This window comes from Tachypleus tridentatus, chromosome 13 (assembly GCF_004210375.1).
Source record: "Tachypleus tridentatus isolate NWPU-2018 chromosome 13, ASM421037v1, whole genome shotgun sequence".
NCBI classification, from domain to species: domain Eukaryota; kingdom Metazoa; phylum Arthropoda; class Merostomata; order Xiphosura; family Limulidae; genus Tachypleus; species Tachypleus tridentatus.
Genome location: NC_134837.1, coordinates 37,261,811 through 37,281,114, shown reverse-complemented (window position 1 = coordinate 37,281,114; position 19,304 = coordinate 37,261,811). Strand labels below are relative to the sequence as shown.

Sequence of the window (19,304 nt, the reverse complement as noted above, 5' to 3'; positions counted from 1 at the left end):
CTTGCTTCACTGTTCTTTTAAAACCTAAACAACCTACATAGGTTATTTCACAATGTTTAAAACCTAAAGAACCTACATAGGTTGTTTCACAATGTTTAAAACCTAAACAACCTACGTAGGTTATTTCACAATGTTTCTCCATATTTGGTATGTTAATTTAAATTTGGTAAATGTACTTTCGATGGCATAAAAATTGATTATTATATAAATAAATACATAATAAATCTTTCCAAAATCATTCTCTTTGCCAGGTAGACAATTTTCGTTACACAAGATAAATTAGTATACGGTGGGGGGAAGTAAAATTTTGATATTATATTTTATTACTTAATAATATTTGAATATTCTATCACATTTGAATATGACGGCTGTATAGCAAGGTACAAACTTATACATGGTGTTGTTACATTGTACAACAAATAAAGTCCAATGAGTTGTTTACGATGAGTTGATTGTCCAATCGAAAAGTCCCACGTTAACTTTAAAGGCGCGCTTGATACTATAGCGATCGCTGAATGCTCACAATGAGGTCAGCTTTTGATCTTTACTATTATTGACTGGCCAGACAGCCACTAAGTGATGATCACGGATACCGTTACGCAGATCCGTGAGCAATCTACAGCTGCCGTTACCGAACAGGTCAACTGTCAACAAGGAATTTTAATAAACAAGGTCTCTCAATACTGGCCAGATGGGCCATGGCCTTTGTTCATTCAAACGAAGCGTGCCAACTGGGATTATAAAATGAACTGTTTTCGTTTAGAAAAGACCAACCAACTGGCAGGGACTTTTTACTCATGTTAAGTGACGTGATTGTACACATGTTCCTATCTGAAGACCTACATTTGGTAAATATGACATCATAACGGTAAGTTAAATCTCAAACTGAAAACTATCCCCATTTTACACTTTCTAATTATTTCTTTACGTAAATTCAATCGTAACATAAGATCAAAACGTGTATGTACCTAACGTATAAATTGAATTATTATTTTCCTATGATAATATAAGTAAAAATATCACAACATATATACTTCGAATGGCTATAACAAGTATACTTGTGTATTAAAATACACTGATCGAGAAATCCGAAAGGAATACACAAATTAATCAGAGAATGGCACTTGCTTTGAAGAGCTTTATTTTTAGAATTACTGTTGGGACCTATGTATCATCGCCTTTCTGCACCAAATTACTTGTTGATTCACAGATGTTGCTGCATGATCCTTAAAAAAACATAGGTAAGACACAAAAACGTAATCGTCAATATTACAGTTACTCCCACTAATTACACTACTAGTAATTCCTAGGTATTTTACATAAAAAAATGGGTGATTTCATCTCTTTTTGTTGATTTTTGCCATTTTTTACACTCAGAGTTTTGGACAGGTAAATAAATAAAATTTCTCATTATGATGCAGTATGTCGTCGCAAACAATGCATAAACAAGTTTATGATTAATCAGTATCACAAATCATACAATCCTATGGTTAAGTTTTAATAATTGTTTAAAAAAACTAAAGTTTTTCCGAGTGACTCTAGGGTGCACGCTAACGTGCCGGACATCAAATTTGAGAATCCACGTTCGCGTCCCGTAATTTTTTTTTCTTGGCACTTTAAAATAGTGGATGCGTTATAAAATGACGGTCAGATTATACTCAATTAAAGTAGCTCAAGTTTTTGTGGTAAATGGTGTTTCCTAGCTACCTTCCGTTTTGTAAATCAGTTCAAAATTAAGGACGGCTAGCTCTTGTGTAACCTTGTCTAAATTCCAGAAAAAAAAACAACCTATATGACGGTTGTAAAGCGTATGTATGATGTAAAACTTCAATGGGTAGTGCTAAAAATAAAACCCAGAGTTGAAAACACTTTAAAGAATATTTTGTGCAATAAACACACTATCCAAACATTTGAAAGAAAATAATAAACTAGGAAGTCGGTTTAAATTTAAAACCTCATGATTGTAAAGTCTTAAAATTTAAGTCAGCAAGCATGCTCAGAACGTAAACGTATTTGTAAAAACAATTATTTGGATTCATGTTATGGGAATTTCTAAGAATATTTACAGTGGTTGCAGAAAACCAAAAGTTTTTTTTTTTTTTTTAATTTCATAACAGTAACAACATCTCTTGGTAGCTGGAAATGTTAGATAACTGGACAAATGGAGAGACTAGAGAAAGAGACATCCGTTGAATGCACTGTTTTGTTTATATAACGTTGAACACTTGTTTTTCGTGAACTCAAAATGTATCGAGTATCGAAAAAAAACTTTATTATTTCGAAATTTATTCCTAAAATTAAAAAAATATATTTATTATGGAATTCTCGACCACTTCTTTAATCTAAGTGTCAATATACATAAAAAGTGTTCTCAAATAATTTAAAACGGCACTTCTAGAATATACGGGGTTATAAAAAGTATACAATATTAAATAATTTATTAAAAGAGGAAACAGTCCTGATGTTGCTATTATTACGCCGCCATTTTCAGATTTGAAGAACATTGAAATATATATTGTGTAATTACTTTAGCGTTCTACTTCCATTAATTGTATTTATGTCCTCAGTTAATTTAGATAACGTTTTCAACGACACGTCATCGTGTTATCTCAGCTGACATATTTCAGTTATTACATTTATTTATATTTGAAAGTCATGTGTTAGCTTTCAGAATCATTCCCCACTGATTCACGAGATTTCCTTGTTTCGTCTTGAAAATTTAAACCACACATCTAATCGTACCGAAATGGTATTACAACAGCACAGTTATGGATAGAGTAGTGGCATGTCTCGAGACATAAACTGAGATTCATTTAGGTTATATCTTCGGCACGATATCATGCTTCTAACCTTCCTGCATACAGAATTGCAGTGCTTACAGTGTAATCTGAAGAATTATGAAAAACTTGTGTAAGGTATGGTTTCAAACGGAACACTAAAATGTTCTTAAACGCGAAAACGAACTAAACAACTTTTAAGAAATCATTTAGAACATCAAATGAGCGATTTACCCAAGAGTTATAATTTTGAACAGGTATATCACTGCGTTTATAATAACTGTGTTGAGTGCTAATATCGATTAAGAATAATAAATCTGATACGTTCTTGAATCTATAAAGTACTTAATGGTCAATGTTTTATAACTGTCTCGATTTTAATTCTATATCGACTAATGATTTAAAAATTTCATCGATTTTATTTCCCGTTTAAGGGTTTTTGCAAGTTAAGATATTATCAATACTTCAATAAACTCTGGGCGTGTCAGGCTATTATAAAACCTAAATTTAGTAACAAAAAACACATGTACTTTGTGCAGAATTAAAACAACTGGCTAGACTTGGAACCACGCCAAGTTCATGACCTCGTTGCTTAGCAAAAATAACGGATGTTTATACGACCAGCTGTTATGAATCTCGCTGCTCTCCATCCTCCTTCGGGAGCGTAGAATATAAGGAGGCATTTGTGAGGGCTGATATAGTTAAGGACTGGCTTTTGTCTGAAGGTTTACACCCCTTGCAAGTATGCTCTGGCAGTGAAATTATAGGCACTAAAAATATAGAACTTTGAAGATTACGATTACTCTTTAATTAAGTTATCAGAACGAAAGATTATTTCATGTTCCGAAATACTCTACGGCTAAACGTTTATCGATATACTGAGACATAAATTTCTCATTTGTTTTTGTGCTACAATACTAAACTTGTCTGTTTTTTAATTTATTTACGTGATTTTTAATAGATCTGTACATTAAGAGCACTATATAAGAATAATAGCTTCAGACAATTGAGAGCATTCAACTCTCAGTGTTATATCTTGAAATAAGAATATTTTAACCAGAAAAAAAATATATGCATAGTGTTACTGACAAGTTTGTTTGTTTTTTTGAATTTCGCACAAAGCTACTCGAGGGCTATCAGTGCTAGCCGTCCCTAGTTTAGCAGTGTAAGACTAGAGGGAAGGCAGCTAATCATCACCACCCACCGCCAACTTTTGGGCTACTCTTTTACCAACGAATAGTTGGATTGACCGTAACATTATAACGCCCCCACGGCTGAAAGGGCGAGTATGTTTGGCGCGACGAGGATGTAAACCCGCGACCCTCAGATTACGAGTCGCATGCCTTAACACGCTTGGCCATACTGACAAGAGCTGGTTACTGAAAAAGATATTGTCGCTAGAAACACGACAATGATATATCGACATTCTACTCTGCTTATGCTGTAGAAATGATACACCATTGTGCAAATTTGGAATCTAAGTATTGTAACGTCTCTTTCAATGCTTGGGGCCATAAGCACAACGAATTCTAAAGTAGCATGGTGTTAATATTAAATTTACGCGTTTTTAATGTCAGACACAAACCAGTAGAGAGCGTTTTATTTCCTCAGGTAAGAAAAGTTGACACACTGGGATGCTTGCATGAAAAGCGTAAATTACATATTTTCACACGACCTGTTTTCGCATGAGTAAATTGACTTGAAGAATGAAAATAAAAAATTAAGACCAACAACTAGACAAAAAATAAAGAAATGGTCACCAGCATTAAGCACACCATGCAGCTACATATTTTTAGAGGCAAAGTCAGAAAAGAAATTACTTTAATAAACAGTGGCGGGTAAATAACCATACAAACAACAGGGCGTGGGGCGATTTGTATGTTTCGTATTGAATATTGCATTGTTACTTTGATTAACTTGTTAGATTCCAATACAGACAAATATATCGAATATATTTCATCAAATATTTATATATTAATTTGAAATTATTAAAACAATATATGGAAACACAATTTGGAAAAGGAGTGTGTAAAAAAACCACAAAACATTCTATTTAAAAATTGGACATTGTCCTTAAAGTCACTTTGGTAGTTTTAATTATACCATTAGGACATTTATCGATCAAAAATACCTTTAACATTTGTATATCAGATTCCTTTTTAAGGATTAAGCAAAATAATGTCCCACTTCTCCAAGGTCAAATGACAACAATTTAATGTTTAATGACTTAAGTTCAGGAAGACACTCTACCGAATCTACACTCAAATGACAACTATTCAATGTTTAGTGACTTTGGTTCAGGAAGACACTCTACTGAATCTACAGTCAAATGACAACTATTCAATGTTTAGTGACTTATGTGGTGCAGGAGAATACTCTACCAAATCTACAGTCAGATGACAACAATTTAATGTTTAATGACTTAAGTTCAGGAAGACACTACCGAATCTACAGTCAAATGACAACTATTCAATGTTTAATGACTTACGTTCAGGAGAACACTCTATTGAACTTACAATCAGATAACAGCAGTATTAATTTTCGCTACTTTTAATGATGGATGACACCAATATCCTAAATCAAAAACAATTTCTTATCCTCTGGTCAGTTATAGTAGTATCAACTTCAACTGATTGCAATGTCATTCATCTAACCATTCTAACGTTCAAATAACACTTGTACCAACTTTTACTAATTGTAATGTCAGTTTGTAACAGAATCTCTCTCTCTTGCTTCTATTGTCAAACAACAGCAGTAGTAACCTCTACTGGTTCTAAGATCAGATGGCACCAGTATCAAGCGTGAGTGATGCACCAAAAACGAAACCAGCATATTTTGGATACGACATCAAAATAACTCCAAGTGACGTCATGCCACAAAATTATAATCTAATTTCGTAACTCTTCAAAAGCCTCTCTGAGTTAGGATTCTAAATCCATTCTAAAACATTATAATTTGCACACATGAGTAAAAGTTACGTTGTTTGCATCAGAAACAATTTCTTATAACAACAAATTGAGATTTTTGTGATGTTTCTAACGATAATAATATTTCTTAAATGTATTCTTATTGTGTGACCTTTGTTATTACTTTGCTTCGTACCTTTATTAACCTGCCGGAAAAATTTATACGAAATCGAGTTGCGGACTTTTTTACATATTTCAAAGAAGGATCCAAAGAAGCTTCAGCAGTTTTCTCTGCGGTTAATAAAATGGCTTGATGCAGACTAGTGTTCATTGCAAAGAAAATAAAAGAGAATAATAACATACAACATTATTTAGCAGAAATGTTTCATGATGATTTCAACACTTCTGTGATGACGAGAGACATTCCATTTTTTTCTAGTTTGCATAACAAGACGTCTAGAAACGTAATTCTATTGTTAATAAGATCACTATATTTTCATTACAGGAGCTGTTTACCAACGAACACTATCATCATTACAAAATCTGTTTTAGGAAATGTTTGAAAACTGTTAATTTTAACACGCTAACTTAACAAGAACATGGACCCGCATGGCCAGGTGGATAAGGTACTCAGCTCGCAATCCGAGGGTCGCTGATTCGAATCCCTGTCACACCAAACATGCTCGCCCTTTCAGTCGTGGGGGCGTTATAATGTGAAAGTCAATCCCACCAATCATTGGTAAGAGTAACCCAAGAGTTGGCGGTGAGTGGTGATGACTAGCTGCCTTCCTTCTAGTCTTACACTGCTAAATTAGGAACGGCTAGCGCAGATAGCCCTCGAGTAGCTTTGCGCGAAATTCATAAACAAACAAGAACATATCTTTGAAGACGGTGGAAGATGAAGAAAAACAACACATTATGACAGGAACCAGAATAACTTCCTTCCGTATAATATACGTTTTACATTGCTTATTCAAACGGTTAATTGCTAGAACGAGTAATGTTTAACTCAGATTGTGAGTTAAGTTTCGTGCGATTAAGATAATCGGCGAACAAAATACCAAAATCATTTATGAACAACAGAATAATTACACGTGTATTACAATATCAGGTGAGTTTCGCTAGGCTACACTTGCTTTATATAGTCCTGGTTTTGTGTCTCTTAGTGTGTTTTTTTGTGAAATTATGGAAGAAAAAAATAATAAAAAGAGGAGGAAAGATTTGTCTGAACAAACAACCAGGTCATGATGCAACGTGTAAGAACACCTCCTGTGACTAGATGTCTTGCATCGCTCTGACATTTCATCTCTTGTTTAAATTAGTTGAAGAATAAGGGAAGAACTAATTAAGATTCGCTCCTTTACCTCTAAGCGATTAACTATGGGTTTCTTGTTTACAAAGTGGTGCGCGATAATCACGACCTTACAGAAAGCACGACGAAAATACACATCGAAGAAAAATATGTCTTACTAACGACCAAACATCCATCTGGGAGAATCGGCAAAGAAGGTCTGAGTGTAATTTATATACAGACATTACAAAATAACACATGATCTCGGAACGTGAAAACATCCTACAGCTCAAGAACGTTCTGCTAAGACAACGTCTACTGGTAAGTGTACGAGGTTCACCACGAAATTACATGTTAATAAAATCCATTCATCTGTACTACTAAGTTTGGACTGCAAAGGGGGGGGGATAAAAGAATAATTCAAGTACTGGTTTTATATCCTGTGGTCATATTATATTACAATACTATACTTTTAAATCGTTGAGTTTATTTTAAAGCAGATGAACAGTAGTAAAAAATACTTTTCATTTATATTCAGGGAGGGGAACACAATAAACAATATCCTTCAGTCTACTTGGAGCACGTGAAAATGTTTACACGCTACACACCAGAAGTATCACTGTTTAAATTTCTAATATAATAACAGAGATTTCTGCCAGATTCAGTTTTATAGGAGAGAAACTGATTATAATGTTTCGCAGCTGATATTCCACAAACGGTAATACAGCACAGAGAGGTGAACCTGTTTGTTTGTAATTAAGCACAATGATATTCAATGGGCTATCTGTGCTCTGCCCACCGTGGCTTCTAGCGCTGAAAGTCCACGGACATATTTCTGTGCCACTAGGAAGAAGAAATATCGAAAACGAGTAACGTAAAACAGATATAAACTCTTCAGAATATTAAACTAATAGTACTTGTGCAAAGTTTCAATAAAAATACAAATCGAAACACCATCGTTTTGTGTGCAAAATAAATGGATCAGGTTGTCCACCGAAAGATTGATATGTGGAGCAAGTTTTTCACTTTAACTTTATGGAAGTTTACTGTGTATTTAAGACGTTGATGTCGTTATTGTGATGTTATTGTAATAATATCTTACTTGTTCCGCTGGCCCAGCATGGTCAGGTGGGTTAAGAAACTCGACTCGTCATCTGAGGGTTGCGAGTTCGAATCCCCGTCGCACCAAACATGCTCACCATTTCAGCCGTGGGGGCGTTATAAGTGACGGTCAATCCCACTATTTGTTGGTAAAAGAGTAGCCCAAGAGTTGGCGGAGGTTGGTGATGACTAGCTGCCTTCTCTCTAGTCTTAAACTGCTAAATTAGGGACGACTAGCACAAATAGCCCTCGAGTAGCTTTGCGCGAAATTCTAAAACAAACTAACTTGTTCCGATATTGAATTCTGCGGGCTATCTGCCGATAAACAGTCCCTGAATTTGTTCTGCTAGATTAGAGAGAAGTGATAATTAACAGCACCCATCATCAGTTCTTATCTGATCAAATAGTAGAATTTGTCTGTTACACTTACAGTGCACTCAATGACTCCATATTGTAGAGTATGTTTTTAAGTAACGGGATGCGAACTGTGAATATTCGAGGTCATAGCCCTAATAAGCTAACCACTCAGAAGCGGAAGAAATAATTGGTTTATCGTACAATATAATAAAAAAAGCTGAAAATCCTGAGTCAATAAAAGCAAAAATTAGAAAAAATATGCTAAACTTTATAGATGTCGTTTTCATTAAACAGTTTGTTTGTTTAAAATTAAGCACAAGACCACACAGTGGGCTATCTATGCTCTGCCCACCACAGGTATCGAAACCCAGTTTCTAGTGGGTTGAGTCCGCAGACATACCGCTGTGCCACTGGGAGGTCCATTGAGTAAAGATTGGTTAAAATAAATGAACAAACTGAATACCTATTGCGTATAGATATTCTGAAGAAGTAATACTTATTTTCCAAAGACGAGAATTTACTGTGGTTGTAATTAAGTTTTACCCAGCTGATTATTGCAATCAGAACTCTAAGAAAGCGTGTACACGAGTCACGAAGTAATTTTCGACTGTAATGATTCCACAGGGGGAGTGATTAATGCGAGCTATATATTTATACAGATTTCAGAACTATGCAATGTGGAATATGATATGATTTTTTTTATTATTATTATTTTACCAAGAAATGTAAGTAGGGTTGGAGCAATCGGCCTCGTACTGAGATGGAATTATAGGATGAATGGTGATTAAAAAAAAACAGCGCCTGCGTAGTAGGAAAAAGAGACTATTGTACTTGACAAACTACTGAAACATATAAGTTGGTAAAGGGCAGTCTTTGGTTTTACGTTTGCGGAAAATGTTTGGAGTGTAAGAATGGTCAGTTTAACCACAGTCAGGATGCATTGTGCTAATATTTAACCCCAATGCTGTGAAACATATATATAAATGATTTATAATTTTTGTTATCAAAAGAAAACAGTTGATTATATTTAAGATATACAACACAAAATAGCAACTAATGTATCGAGGCTTTCTTTCATTCGTATTCCCTTGAGCCTTGCATGGCTAGGCAGTTAGGAACGTCGATAACAAACAAGCCTTTGTCATGACATACAAGTCCCACAATCCTACTTATTGGTGTGTTTTTTTTTAACCCAACAGGCTTCCATCTATCCCACCATGCACTTATTTCAGGATACCAACTCTGCTACTATCGGGAAACCGTAACAGCGTCGAACACCTTTGGGCTTCCTTTTCAAGGTTAGGTGGTTATGGCGCGGGTGCAAATCCCCGTTTCACGAAATATGTTCGTCCTTTCAGCCGTGGGAACGTTATAATGTGTTGATCAATCCCATTGTTCGTTGGTAAAGGTGTTGGCGGTGAATGGTGATGACTAGCTGCCTTTCCTCTAATATTTCAGTGCTAAATTAGGGACGGCTAGCGCAGATAGCGAAATAGAAAACAAACATATTCTTTGATATGGAAAATAATGATATACAACAGAGAAACGTCTAGCAAAGCACATAAGGTTCAGTAAATATTATTATATACAAAGTCGTAGTGTAACGAGAAGTGAAAACCAAACCGCTTATTTTATGAGAACTATACAGAACACCTATTTCAAAGAAAAAAACTAATTAAAAAAGTGAGTTTATCTCTGTTTCTCCACTAAACATACCTATTCAATAAGAAATAATTCACATGTACTTATAGTTTGTTTGTTGGGTTTTTTTTTACTTTCATTTCCGATAATTTTATTAAAACTCACCAAACTCAATACCATATGGACTATAGAATATTCCTTTACCAATATTACCGATTTATGTTTATATTAAAAGAAAATTATATATCTCTAAAGTACCTGAACAAGTTTCTAATTTTTAAGTTGATATCCTGGAACTTATCTATTAAAGTTAATAGAGAGAAAAAAGTCAAATTATTTTAAATTAGAAAATACAAATTTGTCTAAAAAATGTAAAACTATTTTTCCAAATTTCAAATGAAAAATTATGATTTAATAGCTCTGCTTTATGTAGTCTACGTATGACACGATATCCACGTGCCTCTCTCGGTTATTGAGACGTACCTGAAATTCATGAAGCTAACAAATCGTGATGATTGTCTGCAACACTTGACACTCGTGGTAATATCTGTAATGGAACAAACAAAACACACTTACACTACTTCTTAATCAAATGTAGCAATGATTTTGGTACCAAGTATGCTTTATTTATTTGCTGAACTTCGCACAAACTAGACTAGAGCAGAGGTTTCCCAAACTGTGGTCCTCGGCTCCCTATGGTAATACATCAAATTTATTAAATTACTATTTATTGAAAGAGTAACTATTAAAACCCATAACCCTCAGATTACGAGTCGAACACCTTAACCCACCTGGCCATGCCGGGCTAAAATTAATGTAGTAATACATATAAATCCTAAATTAATAAGTGTAATAAACCTAAATTATGTAAATTTGTTCTACACCTGGCAATTTTATCTGCCGATCACTAAAACAAAGTTAATTTACAATGGGATCGATGCATAGAAAATAGAAGAATAGAAATAAAATAAATGTGGAGCCAGATCTTTGTTTGAAAATGTCAGACATTGACCCAGAATTCGTAAGAATGTTTCAACAAACCAATGACATCCTTCGCATTAAAGTAAGTTGTAAGATGTTTATTAACTTTCCATATTTAAAATCTATTTTCATTGTATTTTTTCCTTAAAACTAGAATCGAGCTTTTATGATACACCCGTTACACGTGATAAAAACTGTTTTTAATGGGAGGTGGTCCGCCAATAGAGTAAAGAAGTTGAAGTTGGTCCTCCGACTGGTAAAGTTAGGGAACCCCTAGACGAGAGGGAAGGCAGCTAACCAACAACACACACCGCCCACTATTGGGTTACACTTTTAACAACGAGTGGGACTGACCTACATTATAATGCCCCAACGACCGGAACGGTAAACAATTCGAACCCATGACCCGCAAGTTACGAGTCAAGTGTCCTAACCACCAGACCATGCCATACCTAAGTATACTCCATATACTTTATATATATAACAGACGGCATATGCCAAGATTTTTAACAACCTTTAAATAACCAGTTGGAGTAAGAATGGTGTTCAGCCAGACAGCCATGAGAAAAAGTGAAAACCCGAGATTTTTCTATATTAAGCAAATGTTCACTTTCGGCTACACCTAGATCAGAATAGTACAGTGATGCTAATGTACCACACATTGAATTTGAGAGCACTTCAAATACCAAAATGTGAACATACAGAGTATAGTTTGTTGAAATAAATTGGAAACATAACATTTGAGGTAGTGAGGTAAATAACTGTTGTGGTTTTAAAGATACACTAACAACATTTTGTTCCTCAACGCTTTCTTTGGAATGTTTGTTGTTTTAAATCAGATTTTATATAAATTAATTGATAAATAATTTGAAGTTATTTTGCGATAAAGCCTTTATTTCAAACATTGCAATAGCATCATGAGTTTTATTTTAATAAAAAACTCTTACCGAAAAACTTCGCAAAGAGCTATTATTATCCCTAATTTTAAACAGCTAGACAAGACAGAAAGCAGACAGTCAACATAATTCACTACCAGCTCTTAGGATATCCTTAGCTAACAGTTATTTTTAGATATTCAATACCACAAAAAAGTCACAATTTACATTGTTTCACGTATTCAAACGTTACGATAAAATCACGATATTATATTTACAACGTTCAAACGTTGTGATAAGATCATATTTTCATAGTTTCACGTATACAAACGTTGCGATAGCATAATAATTTCTAGTTTCATGTATTTAAACGTTGTGATAAAATCACGATCTTTTATTTTCACATGTTCAAACGTTACAATAAGACCATGATTTTAGTTTCATACATACAAACTTTATGATAAGATTATGGTATTTAGCTTCACGTACGTAAATGTTGTTTGACTTCTGGATTAAGTCCGTTTTACGTAATGAATACAATATTAAATTGAGAACTGCCGGATAGTACGTAGAATTGCTACATCTGTGCACTGAATATATATTACGTTATAAGTACTTATCTTTGAATTCAATAATAGACGGTTCGCGTCCCGTGGTCAGAAAAAAAAAACAACTTGCTCCTCTAAGTTCGCCTGTGAGTAAGCACGGTATACGAATAGTGATTAAATCAAATTATTTCGTCAGAAAAGAGTAACCATGAATTGGCGGCGAGCGCTGTTAACTAGCAGTTCACAATTAGAGACGCTTACTCGCAGTTAGCCCCTATGTAGCCCTAAGTGAAAATTCTAAAAAAAAGAAGAAAATCATCTAATATTCAACTCCATAGCACCTCTCAGACCCACAGTTTTCACAATAAATCTTAATTTCTTCTAATTATTTATTTATGGTTTATATTTGTATAACAGTTTGAGTGTTTATTTTGATACTTTTAGAGTTTTAAAGTTTACCTTTAATTCTTATCTGCTCCACCTGACAACTGCTTGTCAGGTTTACGCTACATCCGTATAACTTTCCAGTTCACAGTTCTGACCATACTAATATGCTACTTATCTCAGCCTAACTTTATCATTACAAATATTTTTGTCATTATGTTATTAAATAGTTTTCATCCACACAATAACAAGTGGTGGTTCCCTACATAACACTACACCTGTGACAGTTATCTACGTCACATTTCTCTTGTACTACACCCGTAGTCAATGTACATCGTTACACACAGCAATTAGCTACACAACGTTACACCAATAGTAACTACTTGCATCACATTTCTAGCGTACTATTTTCGTAATGATTCCTTGCATATTATTACACCCCATAGTATTACTATGGTTTTAGTATTACACCCCTAGTAATACTATGGTTTTACAGCTTGTCTGTTTTACCTCACTAAATTCTATTTTATTCGTACGGTTGTCACGTGATGCGCTTTTCGTTACACTTTTGACTCTCAGATGTGTACTGCACCCCTCTGTTATAGATGCCCCACTTTAGATTACGGTTGTCATGGTTATTTGCATAACAGATCATTCATTCGTAGTCTTACCCAAGGGAGCACTCGTTCCTCCCAGATTATGTAACCAAAATTTAAAAAATAACATAAAAGATAAAAAATCGTTTCCCTAGTTATAGCTAGGATATCACTTTACCATCTTGCCCCCATCTGTAACATATCGTGGGGACATCCATGCTCTTATCTATTTTGCATAATGTTCACTGATACTTCACAACATCAACGTATGGTCATATTCACTAAATTTAAACTCGTCCAGGGCCTGGCATAGCCAAGTGGTTAAGGCACTCGACTCGTAATCTCTGCGTCGAGGGTTCGAATCCCCTTCACACCAAACATGATCACCCTTTCAGCCGTGGGGGCGTTATAAATTACGGTCAATCCCACTATTCGTTGGTAAAAGAGTAGCCTAAGAGTTGGCGGTGGGTGGTGATGACTAGCTGCCTTCCCTCTAGTCTTAAACTGCTGATTTAGGAACGGCTAGCGCAGATAGTTCTCGAATAGCTTTGCGCGAAATTCAAAACAAACTCGTCCAAAGACACAACATAAATCTAATTCAGTTCTTTAAGCCATACTTACAACTCAAATTTTAAGCATCAGATTCACTATCGTGCAAGTTGATAAGTTTGTTCATGAATAAATATGAAAGTAAACAATACAACTTCTGCAGCTAAAATAATATTTTTAAAATGAGTACACTTGATTTACTAGATCTAATTTCCAAATTAAAATTATAGTTAGGTCTCTTAAATAAATCATTTGTTTTTGGCTTAGTTACGTTTTCGTTTACCTATCTTATAAGTAAACCCCTCATGTTCCTCGTAATGAGCAGGAAGTGAAAAAAAAATCAAAGTTTTCGACGAGGGCATTACAATGGTGTAATTCTGTGTTTTATCAACCTGAGTAAAATTCAATGTTTCATCGTGAAGAACTGAAACGTCGAAACTTTCTTGATGCTCGAAACGGCTAACGGAAAGAAAGAACATGCAAGAGCCCGTCAAAAATAAGTCCTGCCCAGTACGGGAATAACCTCAGAGTTGGGACCTTAAAAATAACCCGTCTCACTTGTGGATAAAAGTAACTGGCTAGCTGGAATTAGAAGTTCCAAAGTGAAACCTTCCAAAATTAACAGCAAATCTAAACAGACCGGTATAGAAGCAAGAGGATACAGCCAAGAGTGGAAATTTGTCAGAGCAACTCCAAGCTTAGGCTACTACAGACTTATATTTTCATGTCTGACTTCATTTCATGTGCAGTTAGACTTTGTCTTTTCTCTAAAAAAGATGGTGAATGTTTCTAAAGTTACAGAAGAAAAGTGACGATAATGTGGAAAGGCTGAATCCAGGTATGATCAATAATACGATGGTAAAATTCCTAACTCTAGAATGTGCCCGGATTTAACATTTCGACAAGGCTGAATCCAGGTATGATCAATAATACGATGGTAAAATCCCTAAGTCTAGAATGTGCCCGGATTTAACATTTAGACAAGGCCGGATCCAGGTATTATCAATAATACGATGGTAAAATCCCTAAGTCTAGAATGTGCCCGGATTTAACACTTAGACAAGGCTGGATCCAGGTATGATCAATAATACGATGGTAAAATCCCTAAGTCTAGAATGTGCCCGGATTTAACATTTCGACAAGGCTGGATCCAGATGTGATCAACATAATGATAGAATAACGTTAGTTCGTTAATTATGTTAGCCACAGTGACTAAAGATAATACGAGAATGAAAAGGATCGTTTTAAGATCGTGTGTAGATTCAATATGTGTAATATGTGTCGTATATTTGATGAAGACTCCATTCAGTTTAACCAAGTGGACAGTTCACCAGTCTCTCAGAATCGTTGATCTAAATGGAGCTGACAAGATTTACTAATGTGTAAGATACATATATAATAGTTGTTATCATAATTTTATAAAGAACTATAAACTCACTTTTTGATTCAACTGAGAAGTTATGGCATATTTTTCTTCACAACAAATTTTGCTTTACAGTAATTCATTGAGGTTTTGTGTGCTTATCCATCCCTTTTATACGTATATGACACAGCTTAATCACGGTAAACATGAATTTATTAAATCCGTATTATTGAATTAGATGAACTTTTATAAAGAATCTGGCTCTTCTTTAAAAAAAAACACGAAAGAAACCTAGAGAACTACGCTGGTATGAGCAATACACTTGAAACCGCTAAAGTGTGTCTCAAAATCAAATTCTAGAATTGTTCTATTACTCCCAATAAAACTAGAACCCCTTGCTGGGAACCCAGGATTCATAACATACCCAACGAGACTAACATGGTTTATTTACCATGACGCTTATTCTAGTAATCCACTTAATCAAAATTCTCAAAGCTAACCCTCGATTTAGCCAATAACGAAACCTTGAAACTAATTATCGATAGTCTAAACACGAATCAATCCATGTGATTTATCAAATCAGAATCCTTAAACCGTATTGTTAGTCCTGTAAATGCTTATCCTGTAAGATAAGCCAACGATGCAATTCTAGAGGGTTGAATGTTATCACTTCGAATAAGAACTTAGAAAGAACGATAAATGTAAGCTCTATGTTATACGAGCTAACATCTTCAGCCTAGAAGTACTTAATAAAGGTTTTTTTTAATCAATATACGGTGGCACGTGCTTGCGAATTACATGAGGCATCTACAATCTGACAAGAAGAGCACATTGGGTTGATCACAATGTTATTTTAGGAAATCAATGCAGACCGTGGCAAAACAAAAAATATAATTCTGCCCTAGGTAATGAAATACTTCTAATTTTCAAATCAACAATATAGTTTGTTTCATTGTTGATTTACTAACAAATGTTATAAATAAAATTATAAAGTTAACTTTTGTTTTAGAAAGTTATTTACTTTGATGTAGCATCGTGTAGAGGTTTTCTTGTAAAGGTCATTAAGGGATATATGTGTATAGGATTCACTCGTTTTATAACGACAGATTAGAGGGAAAACTATTTAACATCATCCTACTAGTGAGGTCACACTATAAGCCTACAATGCAAATCCAGAGAGTTAAACGCTGTAATTTCACACAAAACGTTTAAAAGAAAAAATAAGTATAAGATACAAATAACAAGCTAATATTTTCAACTTAGAAATACTTTAAAAACAACAAAAGCTTTTAATTCATCTACAGTAACACACACTTGCGAACAGTCTCACCTATATTTATCTGGCAAACAATGGGTTTTCAGTATAACTTTCATGAGACACCCGGACTGTTCCAAACTGCAAAGTGTGTTTATTGCAAAAACGGATCGCAAACCGCTGTTTCTTTGATTCAAAGTCCAAGCACACTAATCGCTGAAAGTGAACCACTGTTTCTCTGATCCAAAGTCCAAGAACATTAACTGCTAAAAGTGAGTGAACCACTGTTTCTCTGATCCAAAGGCCAAGCACCCTAACTGCTGAGAGTGAGTGAGCCACTGTTTCTCTGATACAAAGTCGAAGCACACTAATCGCTGAGAGTGAGTGAACAGAAATCGTCTGGATCCACATTCTTCTGTTTATGGATTTACTGGATAATTACTACACATTCGTTTCATGATTATATCGATAAATTTAATGGTAAGTACGTTACTACTTGTTATTTGGCTGGTTTATTGAGTAAAAAAAATTTTTTTACAACGAAATGTGATTCAAAGAAATCCTTTAAACGAATACAACGTATAATTGTGATTAAATATCCATTATTTTAAAACTGTTACTTGCTGGTACTTGTTTTAAAGCGCAAAGCTATACAATGGGCTATCTCTGCTCTGCCCAGTAGACTTTTAGCGATACAAGCCCTCAGACGTACCACTGAGCCACCAGAGAATGTTGTTTGCTACAAGAACAAAGCATTTCGGAAAAGTACAGAGAGATGCTTTCGTCTTTAATAGCATGCTCTTTCTCAAATATACCTTGTTAAGGACGTATATCTATATTTCAAATTTTTAAAAATTCAAAGATTCAAATTTTCATCAGAATAATCTCGTGGTATAACTACATCAAGACATTAAAAAAACGTTAATAACCATATATTATAATATTCTAAGATGTCAGTTTACAATTTTACAACATTTCGGAATTATACTTTAAAAAAGGCCCCCTAGTGGCACAGCGACACGTCTGCAGATTCACACCACTAGAAACCGGATTTCGATAACCGTGGTGGGCAGAGCACAGATAGCCCATTGAACAGGTTTGTGCTTAATTCCAAACAAACAAATAAAACTTTTCTTTAAAAAAAATGTAAGTTTCATAGTTTTACAAAAAGAAATCATGCTCATTTAAAGTTATCTCTATCAAGTACAAGTAAACGAATCTGCCTCTAGTGGTGGGAAACGTTTAGGATAGCCTAGCAAGAGTACCCGTCTCCAGTGACGGAAAGAGGTTAAGTTAATCTATCAATTTACATTATTGCACGGACTTTTAAAAAGGTTAATTGTGTTGCACTCTTGGTTTCACTCTGAGCCAAAGCTCTGAGTTACTTAACCAGCCTACCACGAAAAGTAATTGTTGAGTATACGGTAAATCTATATTCTTATTCTTTACGGTACGCCACATTTTGAAGTGTGAATGATAGTGAGATGCCATGGCTATCTTCAAATTAGTGTAGAATATCATGCTTGTGAAATAAAAATCTTAAATAAACATTATTCATACCTGTTCTACCGGCATCTCAAAAGTGAATGTTGAGCTTTGTCTGCGTGCACAGCTTTCCAAATTGGAGACAAACGAACGTTCGGACAGATGCCACGGTTCGCAATATGTATATAAGAGTTTGGTAATCATTTAGTTATACAGTTGAAATAAACTGTCAGATCGAACCTACATTAGAACTGCTGACAAGAGGAAAGGACATAATCAACAGGACCGCATGTACGAATACTTTTAGCCGAAATAACTGTCATAGTTAGAACGTTCCCGCGGATTAGAGTATTAAAGAGTGTTCAATGGCGCATCTGTACTCGAACCTTGAACATTCCTTCCTGCAGCATTAGGCCCTAGCCTACTCATTAAGATCAATTAACATTTCAAAGAGCTAGAACTTAACCCTTATCATTGTTTCCTCAGAGTACTTATACATAAGCCACCCCTCTCCCACCTTTAATAAGCCAAAACTGAGGTAATCTTGAAAGTAGACTGACCAGCATCCAATCAAAGCCATCGTTTGCGCCTCAGGGAAATTAGCCGAACGGAGTTATGAGGTAATTGCTTGTTTTTGAATTTTCGCGGAAAGCTACACAAGCAAATTTAACAGTTTAAGACTAGAGGGAAGGCAACTAGTAATCACTACCCGCCGCCAACTCTTGAAATAACCTTTATCAACTAATAGTGGTATTGAACAAAACATTATAATGCCCCCACGTCTGAAGGGATGAGCATGTGTGGTGTGACGGGGGTTCGAACCGACGACCCTCAGATTACAAGTCGAGCGTTCTAATCACTTATCCATGCCGGGCCAAGCTCCAGCAGTGACATCTTAGTAGCTCGTAAATGATTTTATGACAAATTGTTTTCAATTTGTAATTAAAATACAAATACCTTCTAATTTTGTCTAACGTTTAGGCTTAGGACGTACATATCGTAAATAATATACACACATATGTAAATATTTGTGTATTTACTAAAAGTAGCCATTGTGCTAAACAATTAAAATGCCACTTCAAAGATTTGTTTGTGTTATTTAGCGCAAGAGTACACAATGGATTATCTGTACTATGCCAATCATGGCTATCGAAAACCGAAATACTGTTATTGTTATAGGCCTTTCTATTGTTAT

General features: G+C 34.9%; 1 protein-coding gene across 5 annotated transcripts in view; it reads right to left on the bottom strand.

Annotated features, from left to right (window-relative positions):
• LOC143238552 (myocyte-specific enhancer factor 2-like) overlaps window positions 1-19,304 on the bottom strand; it is a 166,558-nt gene that overhangs the window by 62,020 nt on the left and 85,234 nt on the right. For 3 of the 5 annotated variants that reach the window (XM_076478890.1, XM_076478894.1, XM_076478891.1), the window contains one exon: window positions 10,557-10,620. The exons of the other annotated variants lie outside the window; for them this stretch is intronic. The gene's annotated coding sequence lies outside the window, so the exon portion shown is untranslated. The remainder of the gene's footprint in view (window positions 1-10,556; window positions 10,621-19,304) is intronic. 5 annotated transcript variants of the gene reach the window in all.